The sequence below is a fragment of the Pinus tabuliformis genome, chromosome 4_1 (genome assembly GCF_031772625.1).
Source record: "Pinus tabuliformis cultivar Carrire ecotype Pingquan chromosome 4_1, CPIR1, whole genome shotgun sequence".
Classification (NCBI taxonomy): Eukaryota; Viridiplantae; Streptophyta; class Pinopsida; order Pinales; family Pinaceae; genus Pinus; species Pinus tabuliformis.
The window spans coordinates 232,591,901-232,606,535 of record NC_142303.1 but is presented as its reverse complement, the minus strand read 5'-3'; the positions used below and the strand labels follow the sequence as shown (position 1 = coordinate 232,606,535).

At 38.2% G+C, this 14,635-nt stretch overlaps 1 pseudogene; it reads left to right on the top strand.

The window, feature by feature from the left end:
- LOC149175099 ((+)-3-carene synthase 1, chloroplastic-like) overlaps positions 1 to 14,635 on the top strand; it is a 178,334-nt pseudogene that overhangs the window by 154,634 nt on the left and 9,065 nt on the right.

Below are 14,635 nucleotides of genomic sequence, written 5' to 3'. Positions count from 1 at the left end.
TGATGATTTTACTAGAAAAACTTGGGTTTATTTCCTTAAGAACAAAAGTGAAGTGTTTGAAAGATTTTTCAATTTCAAAGCACTTGTAGAAAACCAAAGTGGGCTACATATCAAAGTTTTGAGAACTGATAGAGGAGGTGAGTATATCTCCAAGGAATTTCTACATTTTTGTAGAGAAAATGGAATTCATAAGCAGTTTACCACTAGGTACACTCCGCAGCAAAATAGAGTTGCCGAAAGGAAGAATAGGACAATCATGGATACGGCGAGGAGCATGTTAAAGGCAAAACATTTGTCAAATTATTATTGGGCTGAAGCTGTACATTGTGCAGCGTACATTTTGAATAGATGCCCTACAAAAGCAGTCATGAAGAAAGTGCCGGAAGAAGCCTAGAGTGGGACAAAGTAAGGAGTCACCCACATGAAAGTTTTTGGATGTGTGGCTTATGCACACATTCCAGATCAACTAAGGAAGAAGTTGGACAGCAAAGGGGAGAAATGTATTTTCATTGGATACAGTAAGGAATCTAAAGCTTACAGGTTGTATAACCCATCCACCAAGAAGCTTATTGTGAGTAGAGATGTTCAGTTCATTGAGGAGGAAGCTTGGGATGGAAGCATAGAGAAAACAGTGAATGTTAAAAACTCTTTGTCACATGATGAAGATGATGAGGATATGGCTTAAATACATCCCCAAACAGCAGCACCAACACAAAGACAGCAAGAGACACCCTTGAGGAGAAATGAAATTACTTCTCTAAGCACATCACAAGGAGGAAATTCAAGTGATTCTTCAAGCACTTGCACACCAAATGAAAGAGGTAAGAAGTTCAGAAATTTAAGTGATATTTATGAACAAGAGGCAGCAAATGAAGGTATGAACTATTTGTTTGCTTTGTATTGTCATGTTGATGACCCTGTTCATTTCGAAGAAGCAATTAAAAATAGGAAATGGATAGAAGCTATGGATGAGGAGATCAATGCCATAGAAAGAAACAAGACATGAGATTTAGTTGAACTACCAGAAAGAAAGGAAGTCATTGGAGTTAAGTGGGCCTACAAGACCAAGAGTAATGCTGAAGGCGAGACTGGTTGTCAAAGGATACAAACAGCAGTATGGGAGAGACTATGAGGAAACCTTTGCACCGGTTGCAAGAATGGAAACCATGAGAGCAGTGCTGTCCATAACAGCGCAAAACAAGTGGAAAGTTTACCAAATGGACGTGAAGTTAGCATTCCTAAATGGAGTGTTAATGGAAGAGGTTTACATTGAACAACCTCTAAGCTATGAAAAGAAAGGTCAAGAGCACAAAGTATGCAGATTGAAGAAAGCTCTTTATGGGCTGAAGCAGGCACCAAGAGTGTGGTAAAGTAAGATAGATTCCTATCTACTGGAAAATGGATTTGAAAAGTGTGAGGGAGAACCCACCCTCTACATCAAAGAAAAGGATGCTGAAATATTAATTGTTGTGTTATATGTTGATGATGTTATTTTCACAGGTAATGATGACTACCTTATTGAAAATTTCAAAACAGTCATGAAAGAAGAATTTGAAATGACTGACATGGGTATAGAAGTAGAACAAAATGGAAATGGGATTTTTCTTTCACAATCAAAATATGTTAATGAAGTGTTGAAAAGATTTAATATGCAGGACAGCAAAACAGCAATCACTCCCACAGTGATGGGATTAAAACTCAGCAAAGAGGACAACAGCAAGGATTTTGATCCTAGGTTGTACAAGAGCATAGTTGGCAGCCTCATCTATTTGACTGCAACTAGGCTGGATATAATGCATGATGTTAGTTTAATTTCCAGATTCATGAAGAGGCCAAAAGAAGCACATTGGCAGGCAGGAAAAAGGATTCTGAGGTATGTTAAAGGTACTAAAAGGTTTGGCATTTTATATACTACTTCAGAATGTTCAGATTTAATTGGATACACTGATAGTGATTGGTTTGGAAGTGTAGATGATCGGAAAAGCACATCCAGTTATGTTTTTCACATGGGTTCAGGAGCCATTTCATGGGCTTCTAAAAAACAGCCTATTGTAGCATTGTCTACAGTAGAGGCAGAATATGTGGCAGCTACAGCAGCTGCATGTCAAGCAATTTGGATGAGAAGGATGCTAAGAAGTTTATGCCAAAATCAAACAAAAGGAACTGTTATTTTTTGTGACAATAGCTCAGCTATTGCATTATCCAAGAATTTTGTGTTTCATAAGAGAACGAAACACATTGACACAAAGTTTCACTACATCAGAGAATTGGTAAAAAATGGCGAAATTGTTTTAAAACATTCTAGGACTCAGGAGCAGGTTGCAGACATTCTAACCAAGCCATTGGGACAGAAAATTTTTGAGTTTTTGAGGAAATGTCTGGGTATGACTGATAACCCAGCAGTTGAAATTAAAGGGGAGTGTTGAAATATTAATTTCAACTGCCGTGTAACTGAAAACCACCTGTTTTATCGCATCGCTTTTTCACGAACAGTGGTATTCTCCGGAGAGGCAGCGATACTGTACACCAGCTGACACATGCACAACAGTTTTGTTAAAACGGTTTCCATCGGAGCATAAAGTTCGACAGAAATGGGCCACGCGATATTGTTGTCAGCCATCAGATTAGATCTACAGTTGTGAACTAGCCTGCAACAAGAACTTACGTGAAGTGAAAGTTTTTCCATTTTGACCGCCAGTTTGTCTCAGTAAAGTAATTAATGAAAATTTTTTGTGGTCGTAGATTGTAGGTAAAGTATTTTATTTATATTGTTTTTAATTTTATTCACGAGTGTAGTTTTTACGGGACAGGTAAAAACGAATGTATTGTTAGGTTTCTGGTGTGCGCGATATATGATATAAAATTCACACAGTAGTGTGGAGGTTAGTGTTGTTCATTGCATAGGTATTGCAATGTAAAAACGCAACAGCGTCCAAGCAAGAAGTGAAATAAAAATATACACAGCAGTGTAAATGAAGAGAAAGTTTTGTTGGTTAATATGAAATGTAATGTGTAGCAGCACATGTAAAAGAAATTTTCACACAGCGGTGAATGAGATTTTTACACAGCAGTGTAAAAGTTTGTATGCAAAGACAGAGTATTTTCAGGAGAAAACAGAGTAATTTTTTTTTGTTTTGGAACTGCATTTGAAGTAGTCTATGGTTGTAATCCCTCTAGGAGAGGAAGAAATTTGTAACAATAGTTGTTCTGGTTAATGAATATAAAGTTTTTATGTGTGTGAAAAACTCTGATCTTCTTCAGAAAACAAATTTTTGATCCTATGGTTATAACAGAGCATATTTTTCTCTGTATATTTGTTTTGGAATTAAACAGAAAATTCCCAACAGGGAACACTACTTTGTAAGGGACGTTTGCAGTGTTTGGCGTTTTCGCCGGCGGAATCTACAACATCCTCGGCCGTTGTGGGACCATCTTCGCAGGCTGCTACACTTATGCTCTCTACGCAGGTTCTTTTCTCTACTACAATCATTATCATGATGAAACTTTTCCTGTTATTGCAAGTGGAATTTTGGGTGTCGGAGCTGGATTGCTCTGGGCCGGACAGGGATCAATCATGACCTCGTATCCCACCGAGGACAAAAAGGAGGATACATTTCTCTCTTCTGGGTTATATTCAATATGGGAGGAGTCGTAGGCGGTTTCATTCCCTTTATATTCAATTATCATAGCAAAACCGTGTCTGTTACCAACTGGACCTATATAGCCTTCATGTGTTTCATGGCCTTTGGGGCTTTTGTGAGTTTGGCCTTGGTTCCACCCAACAAGGTGGTCAGGAGCGATGGCAACAAGGTTACTCTGCGTAAATACTCCAGTGTGAGCACCGAGGCCATGGAGGTTATCAAGCTATTTTTCAACTCGAAGATGCTGCTGCTCTTCCTTGTTGCATGGGCCAACAAGTTCTTTTACACTTATGAATTGAAAAACGTTAATGGAAGGATTTTTAAGGTGAGGACCAAAGGGTTCAACAATGTTTCTTTCTGGGGTGCTCAGATATTAGGGTCTGTGATAATCGGGTATGTTCTAGATTTCAGCTTCATGAGCAGGAAGAAAAGAGGGTTTCTAGGCGTGGCCATCATTACAGTACTGGGGACTGCAATTTGGGGAGGTGGTCTCGCCAATAAGTTGAGATATAGCAGAGATAAGCCCTTGCAGAAGCCCGATTTAACCAACTCCGGCACTACTTTTGCAGGGCCGTTTGCTTTATATTTCAGCTATGGATTACTGGACTCCATGTTCCAAACTCTGTGTTATTGGACGATCGGAGCTTTGGCAGATGATTCACATACTCTGACCACATACAGTGGACTCTTCAAAGCCGTGCATAGTGCAGGAACAACGGTGGGCTAGGATATGGACAGACAGAGTGTTTCTCTGCTAGAGGAGCTCATAATCAACTGGAGTCTTGTTACAATCAGTGACCCGTTCTTGATTATCCTCATTGCCTTGGCTATAGATGATGGTGAGACTGCCAGTTCCATTGAACCCAAAGCAGGGTTCGAATCTGAAGTGAAGCAAGTATCAAACTGAAGCGAAACAGTTCTGTACCTCGACTACATCTACAGAAGGCTATACATTGATCAGTTTCTCAAAAACAAACGTTCCCTTGAGTGGGAATCCATGGGAATTAATGGTTATACATCTGGTGAAGCTTTGTCATGGTGCACTGTAGTGTTCGATCAGATTTTTCTCCAAAGTGTGCTTTGTCGTATTTATTATGAAGTATATATGTTTTCTCTATTGGATTTAGTCTCCAAAAAAAATGTACTCACTTTTCTTTAGGTTAAAAAATGCTTTGGAATACAAAGCTATCATTGCATTACTTAAACATAGACTTTCTTCTTAGATCAAGTGGATGCAATCTAGATTTTGAATCTAGGTTTTACGAGTCTTCTGCCTTCTGCTCTAGCAGCAACTAAACAAGTTTTCTTTAGTCAATTATTGGGATGTGCTCGCACAGATTTGTTAGAGATGGTGGAAAAATGGTCATTCTGTGAACTTGTTTGGCATTTCAAATAGCTCTGTCATAATATGAGGAGACATAGTCATAAGAGAGTAGATAGAATCACTAGTTATGCATCCTTAAATAAATATATAATTACGTATAGTTGAAATCTTCATGGCAAGGTTCAAATGTAACATTGTATAATCATTATTTTAAGAGAATCTAATAACCCATAAATGTTTAGTTCTAAGCCTAACCTCTATAATACTGAGCATAAGCTCTTAGTATCATAGAGGAAAGCAGTTGACCTCTCAAAATTAATAAATCTCATTCAAAATTAATAACTATATCGTTTTCTTTTTATCGGATGGCATTTAATCAGCCTGCATTTTTCTTGAACGTGCAAAGACTCGACAGAACAAATCCCTGTCACACTGCAATCAGATACATACCCCTCAATATCATGTTCACATGACAGACAAAGATATAATACATATATTTTTAGCATCACTTTTAAGGTGTAATAATACGTGGAGAAATGTTAAATTCTTCGTTTTTCATTTTATTTTTTTCCCGACCAGTTGGTCCAACTAATTTGTACAGTTTATTAGTAGTGTTCTATATATAGGTGTTATCTACCTCTGCCACAATTTTTCTCAACTTCACATTAATTTTTCAGTTTAAACAGTGTTATTTTATTTTTCAAAAAATTTGACTATACCAATGTTTAATTTTTTTTAAAGATGGAACTAAAACACTCTAAACTCTGAAGCCTGGCTGCTGTAATACAGATTTCCCAAATTTTTATCTATATTTTTACCAAAATCATATTAGGAATTTCACTATTTTCCTAGCAAATTTGTGGATTAAAGTACAATTATTAATGAATGGTAAGGATTTAATCTTAATAATATTCACAAATTAAAAATTGAAATTTATCTCCAAAATAGTTATACTCTTTTTCCATTTTAATTAAATCGCCTAATTAAAAAAGTGTTACATGAACAAATCTCATATGAAATGACTTATTATTTTTTGGACACATGGTTTTGAAAAACAATAGTATTGACACATGGTATTGTAACAATTTGTATTTAAAAATTAAAAATATCTATGATAAAGTAAAGTGACTCTTTTGTAAAGTGTAGTGAATCTACATATTAAAAATTTCATTATATGTTTTTAAATGTATATAATATTAATTGTTTGTATACTCATAAAATTAAATTATAGTTTAAATATTTTTATGTTTTTTTTTTTTTTTTTTCCAGCAATCTAAGAAGTATGAACCAGAATAGATGGCTCGAAACATCTACTCTGAAACAACTATGTGATTATACGGAAAATTCTTTTTGATAATAATATAAATCACAGAAATCTAAAATAAAAAAGTATCATGAAATTGTACTTTGATATTCAAAATAATGCCTATCAATATTTATGAGCTATTAATTAATTTATGTAAATGTATTTAAATTACTAATAAACGAAATATATAAATGGTATATATTTTTAATAAAAAAATATATGAATTATTTAGATTTCTAACTTCTTGTTAGGACTATTATAGAATATGTTGCTATATTGAGATTAGTGCGAAGGGGATATAATGAATTTATGTTATGGGAAGATTAATAATGATTTATATTAATTATATAAGGATTTATAATAACAATATTAATAATGTTTAAGTGCATAATTAAGTTAGACATTAATTTGGTATATGAGAATTTATATTAGTGTCAAATTATATTTTAAGGAAATTAGTTAAATATAATAAAGAAATGGTCCATATAAATTATCACATTATATATTTTTATAAACTAATACAACCATATATAAAGTAAATGGATGGTAAATGTAGATAAACATTAATAAGAATCAAAACACTTAAAAGTAAAAGATAAAAAGAAAAATTAAAAAAAAAAAAAAGTTTATTATTTTTATTATGATTAATTAAAAAAGAAATGATATATAAACTAAACGCTTATACAATAGAAAAAAATATGTAAGAAGATTCTTAACTATGAAGATTCACCCCCACATTATTTTGGAGATTTTTTATATTAAATAGGTTTTGTTACAGCACCAATACCATGGCTTATTAATGCTAGGAAAACATAACTCCTTTTATATGACGAAAAGATGTTGGCCTAAGGGGCTTCGACCCAGGTTCAAAGTGTATTGCGCACCAACAAAACCCTCAACCACTAACCCTTTCAGCAACGACCTGCAAACAGATCGTAGAAGTGGTTATGGGAGGTTGTAGAACCAGGTTTCTGCAGCCAGAGGGATACTGAGGGATATTGCATGTGGCAATTGCGTGTTTTGTTATATTTTATATTGATTTACAACTTCACATACATAAAATACTTGGCGCTAATGTTTTACTTCACAGATTTGTGCTCATTACATAAACATATCAAAGAACAATATAACATCTATACTTTCGCATAAATAGGTAAAAAGCATGCATATGAGTACGTATGAACACAGATTATGAATATAGATACACAAGACTTCGCCAACACTTCTTCTTCTTTATTAAGATAGATCTTTCAATACTTATAATTTCTTCGACCTGCGCACCCAGCTGCAGGTGGTCTGCGCACTCAGCTGTAGACTCTTCCAAGGCCTCTGCGCACTCAGCTGCGGAGCCTTTCTTTAAGGCCCAAAAAAACAGACTAAAGACATAAAGTGTGATCAAATAATCTATGATTGCCTCTCCTTGACAAAGCTTCACATCTCCTTATATATATTTCATTATTACAAAACCATGGTCCACATACTATCGCTTCGACAAAAAGATGAACTAAAACACCGATACTCGTTACAAAATGTGGTGCTTTGACCCACCCCAATGCCCCAAGACACTTGCGCGGTAAATACAACTTTGCGAACTCCGCGCAGTCCGCTCCTCAAAATGTGGAGTCTTTGAACAAAGCTAGACCAAGTTGGGCTGCACCCTATAGGCCCCCAACACTCACATGTGACTCATCCCTAGTCACTCAACCGTTGTGCCCCGAATCTTTGTTGCGATGATCATGTAGGCGAAATTATACTATTGAAGAATTTATGATGCATGCTTCTCCTCTCGGAGCACTTCTTCTAGCAATGCCTATGTGGTTCATGTGATAGTCTCCTGCAACAGTTCTTTCGCCTTCTATTGTAGCTCTGTGAGCTTACTTTTCATTGCGTGTGAAAGATGGAAGGCCTCATCCTTCCATGGTTCTGTCATGTCTGTCAAAATCTGCTCCTTTTGCCGAAGGTCTTCAATCTGCTTTTGAAGAGTCTTTCCTTTAGTGATCCTTGTGAGCCTCTGCAAGATTGGTAAGGGCTTTGTAGTTGCCTAGATTTCATACAAATGCATCTACTTCTTCTGGATCTCCTCGTCAATCCTCTGAATGTTTAGATCCTCCTGCAGCGAGGTCAAAACCAACATGGTTTCATCTAGTACTTTGGCAGATTCCTCCACTATGTCAGAGATGTCTTTCAGTGTAAACTTCAAATTCTTTTCCCTCTACTCATGTACTTTTGGTGGCATGACTGGTTGTAGCCTCATTTACAACTCAGTAATATTTACTTCATACTCAAACTTTATCTTTGCGAGCTTATTCTTTGAGTCTCTTATCGTGAGGGCAAGCTTTACGACCTTCTCTGCTGGTGTCTCCTCTTCCCGGACCTTCACATACAAAACTATGCTACAAGTATCTGTAATGACTTTTTCTAGATGATGATGTTGCTAGCATTCTCCATCCCTCTCCCTGATCAATTGATCGAGCTCCTTTTTCAATGAAGCTATGTCCTTTTCCACTTGCATGCTTAACAACAAAGTGCGTTGTTCTCGCTCCTTCAGTTCATTTGTAATACTTTGATGGAGCTCATGTAATACCTGAATCGACAGTGCGACAATGTTCATGTTGACATTGTCCCAGGATTTTTCTCATTCTCTATCCTCTGGTGATTCAAACTACAATGCTCCAATTGGTACCTGCAAAATCCTTACTCCGAACATTGTTTCTATTCATCGCTCTAGCTATGGTAGCTGACCTATATGTGCTGGTTGTCTGGCTGCTTGTGTTAGTACCTTTAACTCTACAAATGGACCTTTTTCAAGATCATTTTCTAGCGATCATCGACCTTGTCCAAGGTCTCAACCGTTACTTCTTGGACCTTCTCCCCAATCTCATCATTGTCCCAACCAGTGAGTACAAGTGGTATCACTCCCTCAGATTTTCTCGCCTTCTGTTTCTTCCTTGGGCCTAGCGTAGTTACTGTAGGTACCCTCTTTTTGATGATGAATGTTGATTCCTCTGTTGGATCTACGTTGTTGAGAGTGTTCTGGATATCTTGTTCTTTCTCTGGTTCTATCTCTGGCTTTGGTTCCTTTGCTTTTTTTCCTTTGTCCATCCCACTTGGATCTGCGTCCTACCCGAGGCTCCCTGCTACTTCAGTGTTGTCTATGGTTGGGGTCATCCATTCTGCTCACCATTGTTCTATTACTACGAGCAGGTTGTGTTTAGTGACCATGTATGGCAGAGGGTGCCATGTCACCGACGGATCCTTCCATACCTTGATGTAGACTATGTGAAAATCAACCATGAATCATGTGATGTTGTAATACTACTCATGCAAACTAAGTGATATCCTGGGATATTGGTTCACCACCACGTGCATATCCATGCTCAACACCACAAAGAAAATTATGTTCTCCTGCGCATGCAATGGCTCCTCCGTATGCCACAGTGAGGTATACCACATGACTTCACATACATCTATTTCGAGAGGAGGAAATTGTGATTCCTCCGGCTCCTTCCATGCAATAAGCGCGATGATCAAGATCAACCTCGTGTAATGAAATGTTTTTCCTTCCTCCCGCACTTCCTGGCAATCTTCCAAAAACTCCCTGCATAAGTACTCGACCCAGTTGAACAAAACCCCATCACTGCACTACGTAGCCAAAGAAACCATGACGGTGGGGAATTTGTTTTCTCTACATTTCCCCATTATTTTCCCTGCTAAAATGTATGTGGCGAAGCACACCCCTTGGTCACTTATAGAGTTAATATCATAACCGTGTGACTTCTTGATAATCCTAAACTTCTCCTTCATAGTCTGTGCCATTTCCTTGTCTTGGTTCTTACTAACGAATTCTTCATCAGGGTCCTTTCCTTAGTGAGGTAACCCAGTAATCCTCTTGATCAGGACTTCTTTGATTAGGATCCTTGTCCCTAACCAGAGGCATCCATTATGCACTAATGCTAGTAACTTTCGCATGCAAGCTGTGTTGGATGTGCTTCTACCCAAGTGTGGCACATATAGCATGTTTAATAGCCCTGATCTCTACAATCCTGCAGCCCACTAGCATGGCTCCAACCTTGTAACTCCGCTCTCTAGATAATAGACCTGGTGTATGTACTTGCTCGATTCGAACTACAAATATTTACTTCTATCATTAAAGTCCCAATCCTCCAATTTAAGTTGCAAGATTTTCCCCAACACTTCACATTCAAATGACACTTTCTCCGGTAGCAACAGTGTGAATGTGCTGAACTTCACATCTTTTGGATCTTTGACCGTCTTGGAGCTCAGTTTTCTCGGTGGAAAATATGGTGGCAGTTCAGATGGAATTTATGCAACCATTGTCTCTATCTTAGGCATCTCATCTTCCTCCTCACTGTCATGGATTTCCTCTAGTTGCTTCTGATGTACTTACTTCTTCCCCTTCTCCTTAGGTTTCTTATCTTGCCTAAGCTTTGTATGTTTCTCTTTTGCTATCTTCTTCCTTGGGGATGTTTGGAGCTCTACTCATTCAATTGGCCTCTTTTCAGGTTTTTTCTTGGGTTATTCTCTTGGGACTACTTGTTTCTGTGGCGACCTCACATGCCTTGGGAACATGGGTACATTCGTCGTTCTGTTTAGACCAGCTTGGGCTTCCATGACTCTTGCTAGCCATTTCTTTACAAATGCTCTAGTAATTTCCTCAAAGATTCTCTCAGACATACAACAACTCACTTCTCTCACACTTAGTTGCAATTTATCAAACTGAATTCTTTAGATAGGAAAGTGTAATATGTGGTGTGGGACTTGGCCTTTATAGAGAATTTAAATTTTTAACCCCATAATTGGCTTAGATTTTTCTCATTTAATGTAGGTATGGCACTAGATTCGGCTAGTTGTTCTTCATAAATGTGTTTCTCCTGTGACTTTTAACGACAACTTTCTTTTAAAGGTATATTTTTCCTTCCAACTATCATATTTTTCTGGTTATCTTCGACAATTGCACAGTAATATACCCTCCGTCGTGGTTCTTCCGAACTTTGACATACTTCTTCATATCGTGCAGTAATCCTCATTTGGCGCAGTTCTTCCAAACTTCGACATACTTCAAAATATCAGGCAGTAATCCTCCTTTGGCGTGGTGGTTTTAGACTTTGACATACTTCTAAATATTGCGTAGTAATCCTCCTTTGGCATGACTCTTTCGAACTTCCACATACCCCTGAATAACACGTAGTAACCTTTTTTTTCAGTGAATTCCCCTTCTGCGGAGTAGTTTATAGTCTAGTGCCCACTTTCAACAGCACGTGGCGCTAAGAAACTTCTCCTTTCATCTTTCAATGTGAAGCTCTAGGGACAGAGTCATCCCTGTATACCTTCAATCTACTACCATTCACTCTCTGTGGAATCAACTAACCCTTTAACTTCACAAGCTGAATTGTGCCACCATCAGAGACATGTTTGATGATATATGGTCCTAGCCAATGTGTCTTAATTTTTCCTGGGAGCATCGCAAATTTTCTATCATATAAGAGTACAATATCTTCTTCTCGAATATCTTTTGCTTGATGTGTGTGTCATGGCAGTCTTTCTCCCTTGCTTTTTTCACTTGTTAATGAAAGCCTACTATAAACTTGTCCTCTTCCAAAGCAAGAAATTGCGCCATCCTCTCCTCCATTATATTAGAATCTTCCATGTCTATGAAGGGTGCAATTCTTAAACTGAGCACAATTTACTCCATAGGCATGACTGCTTCCTATCCATATACCAACCTAAAAGGTGTCTGGCCCATCAATTTCTTGCATGTTGTCCTGTATGACAACAACACCGCTAGAATTCTTAGATCCCAGTCATTTCTAGTCACATTGCACACCTTTGTAAGTGCATTCTCTAGAATTTTATTGAAATTTTTTACTATCCCATTCGCTTGAGGGTGATATGGGGTAATTTTGTGATGGTGTACTTGAAATTCCTCAGTTACTGCTTCAATGGTCTTATTAAATAAATGTAACCCTTGGTCACTCATCAATATCCTTGGACAGCCAAATCTAGACAAAATGTATTAAAAAATGAATTTCACGGTGATATCTAAGCTACAATCCTTCATTGTCTATGCCTTGGCCCATTTCGTCAAATAATCAGTTGCAATGATTATGTATCTTACACCGGTCTTCTTTCTTGGTGGGTTAATAGGTCCAAAAAAGTTAATAGCCCACTTTTCAAATGCTTGCAATGTTTTTTTTTTTACAAGAATGGTTATGAGATTTCATTAACTGGATGGCTAATAGCCACAAATTCGGTTACAAGAGGAAGAACAGAGTTCAACATGGCTGTCCACCAGAAGGGAAAGCTCTCCTACTGCTTTCAGTTTCCTTTTTTTACATTTGGAATATTTAGCTTTGGCAGCTAATTTCCCGAGATGAAAGATGCAAACGAACTACTGTAATAAGAGGCAATAAAACATGGCTCTTTACGGTATTGGGTCCCAAAAGGTTTCCTTGTCTCTAAGAATTGTGACAGCATCTAAGTGAGCTACTTTATTTGCCTCTATATCCGCCTCTTTGTTATTGATTCTTAAGACATGAAAGTAATTCAATTTTAGGGACTTGGTCATGTTTTTTATCCTCGCAATAATCCTTGGGAGATGCAGATCCATAGGCTTGGAATTGTTCACCACTGTACTTATGATTACCTGGGAGTCTCCAAAAACGTTTGCCTCCTCAATTCCTAGCTCTTGAAGGAGTTTGACACCTTAGAAGAGGGCCATCGCCTCAGCTTGAATACTTGAGGAGTGGCCTAATCCCCAAGCAAATCTTAGTAGGGGAGAAGCTTCTGGATTGATGATAAAGCCTCTCGCGCCAACGATTCCAGGATTCCTTTTTGCAGCCCCATCAAAGAAGAGAGAAGGAAGAGGTTGGTTGGACAACCAGAGCTGGAAGTCCTCTTCGTTTTTCTTGATTTGCCATTCTTTGAGGGATGGAGGGGGGCAGCTCTTTTTTGGAAATTTAAAAATGAGGACAGATCCTAAATCTTTTTCCTGTTGATTTAGATTTATGTCATCCCCTTTGTCTTCCAGCCACTCAGCTAGTTGAGTTTTTACTGAGTTGGAAAATTCTTCTATTTCTTTCCAACCACACTTGCCAACTGATAAATTTAGGTAAAGCACTCCACGCTGCTTTGATAGTTTTGTTTTCTGGGGATGAACCTGGATATCTGGTCATCTAGCCTGCAAACAGATCCTGAATCGAGGTGGGGAAGTCGAACTTGAAGCTCCAGGCCTCAAGAAGATCATGCCAAATGGAGGTTACAAATTTGCACTTGATAATGAGGTGAAGGGTAGTTTCTGAGTTTTCTTCACACATCATGCATCTAGAGGGGCCATGAATGCCTCTTTTCTGGAGTCTATCTTCTGTGAGGATTTTTTGATGGCATAGGAGCCAACAGAAGAAATCAATTTTTGGGATTGATGGGATTTTCCATATCCCAACCCAAGGGGCCGGATTTGGGGGCACATCGGGGCATTCTAGCCACTTGATATACCCCTGGGCCACTGTCTCACCTGTGCTCGTTGAGCCCCAGCCTCTCACGTCCCTCCTGTGCGCGTGAGTGGGAGTCGACCCCTACAATTTTGAGAAGAACAAGCTCAAACCAGAAGATAGTGCGGGAGGAATGGGGAGCTGCTTCCAGCCCGCCCAAACATCGTCTTTCCAGATAGACATGTCCCACAGAGTGTTTATATTATGCTCAGAAGTCCAACACCTCAGATCTGACGTGCCTCTCAGCTCAGCCAATGGAGGTCTGCCCAGAATGTTGTCCGTCCACAAATGGATCCGTTTACCATTACCTGGGATCCAGTATGCATAGTTGCTTATCAGTGGGCCTATTTTGTTAATGAATAAACTGAGAGGAGTTCTATATTTGTTTTTTGGATGATCCAAGCATCTGAGTCTCGCACCTCTAAAATATTTTTTCCACAGAGCTATCTGGACCCAACCTGGGTTAGGGGCTATGATTTTCCATAATATTTTGGCTCCCATAGCTAGATTCTAGGCTCCGAGGTCTTTGAAATTTAGTCCTCCCTCATAAATTGATTTGGTGACTGTTTCCCAATTAACTGAAATCATCTTCTCATTTTTCTTGCCTCCTTTCCAGAAGAAATGTCTAATTTGTTCCTCCATTTTTTTTATGATACCCACAGGTGCTAGGAGGACTGAGAATTTAAACAATGGCAAGTTGTTCAACACTGCTTTATTTAGCACTGATTTCCTTGCTAAATTGAGCCAAGAAGCTCCCCATGCTTGCATTTTGGATTTGAATTTTTCTAGCTGTGGATGCCAATCCTTTCTCAGGGCCCTCCTATGGAAAATTGGCGGCCCAAGATACTTGAATGAA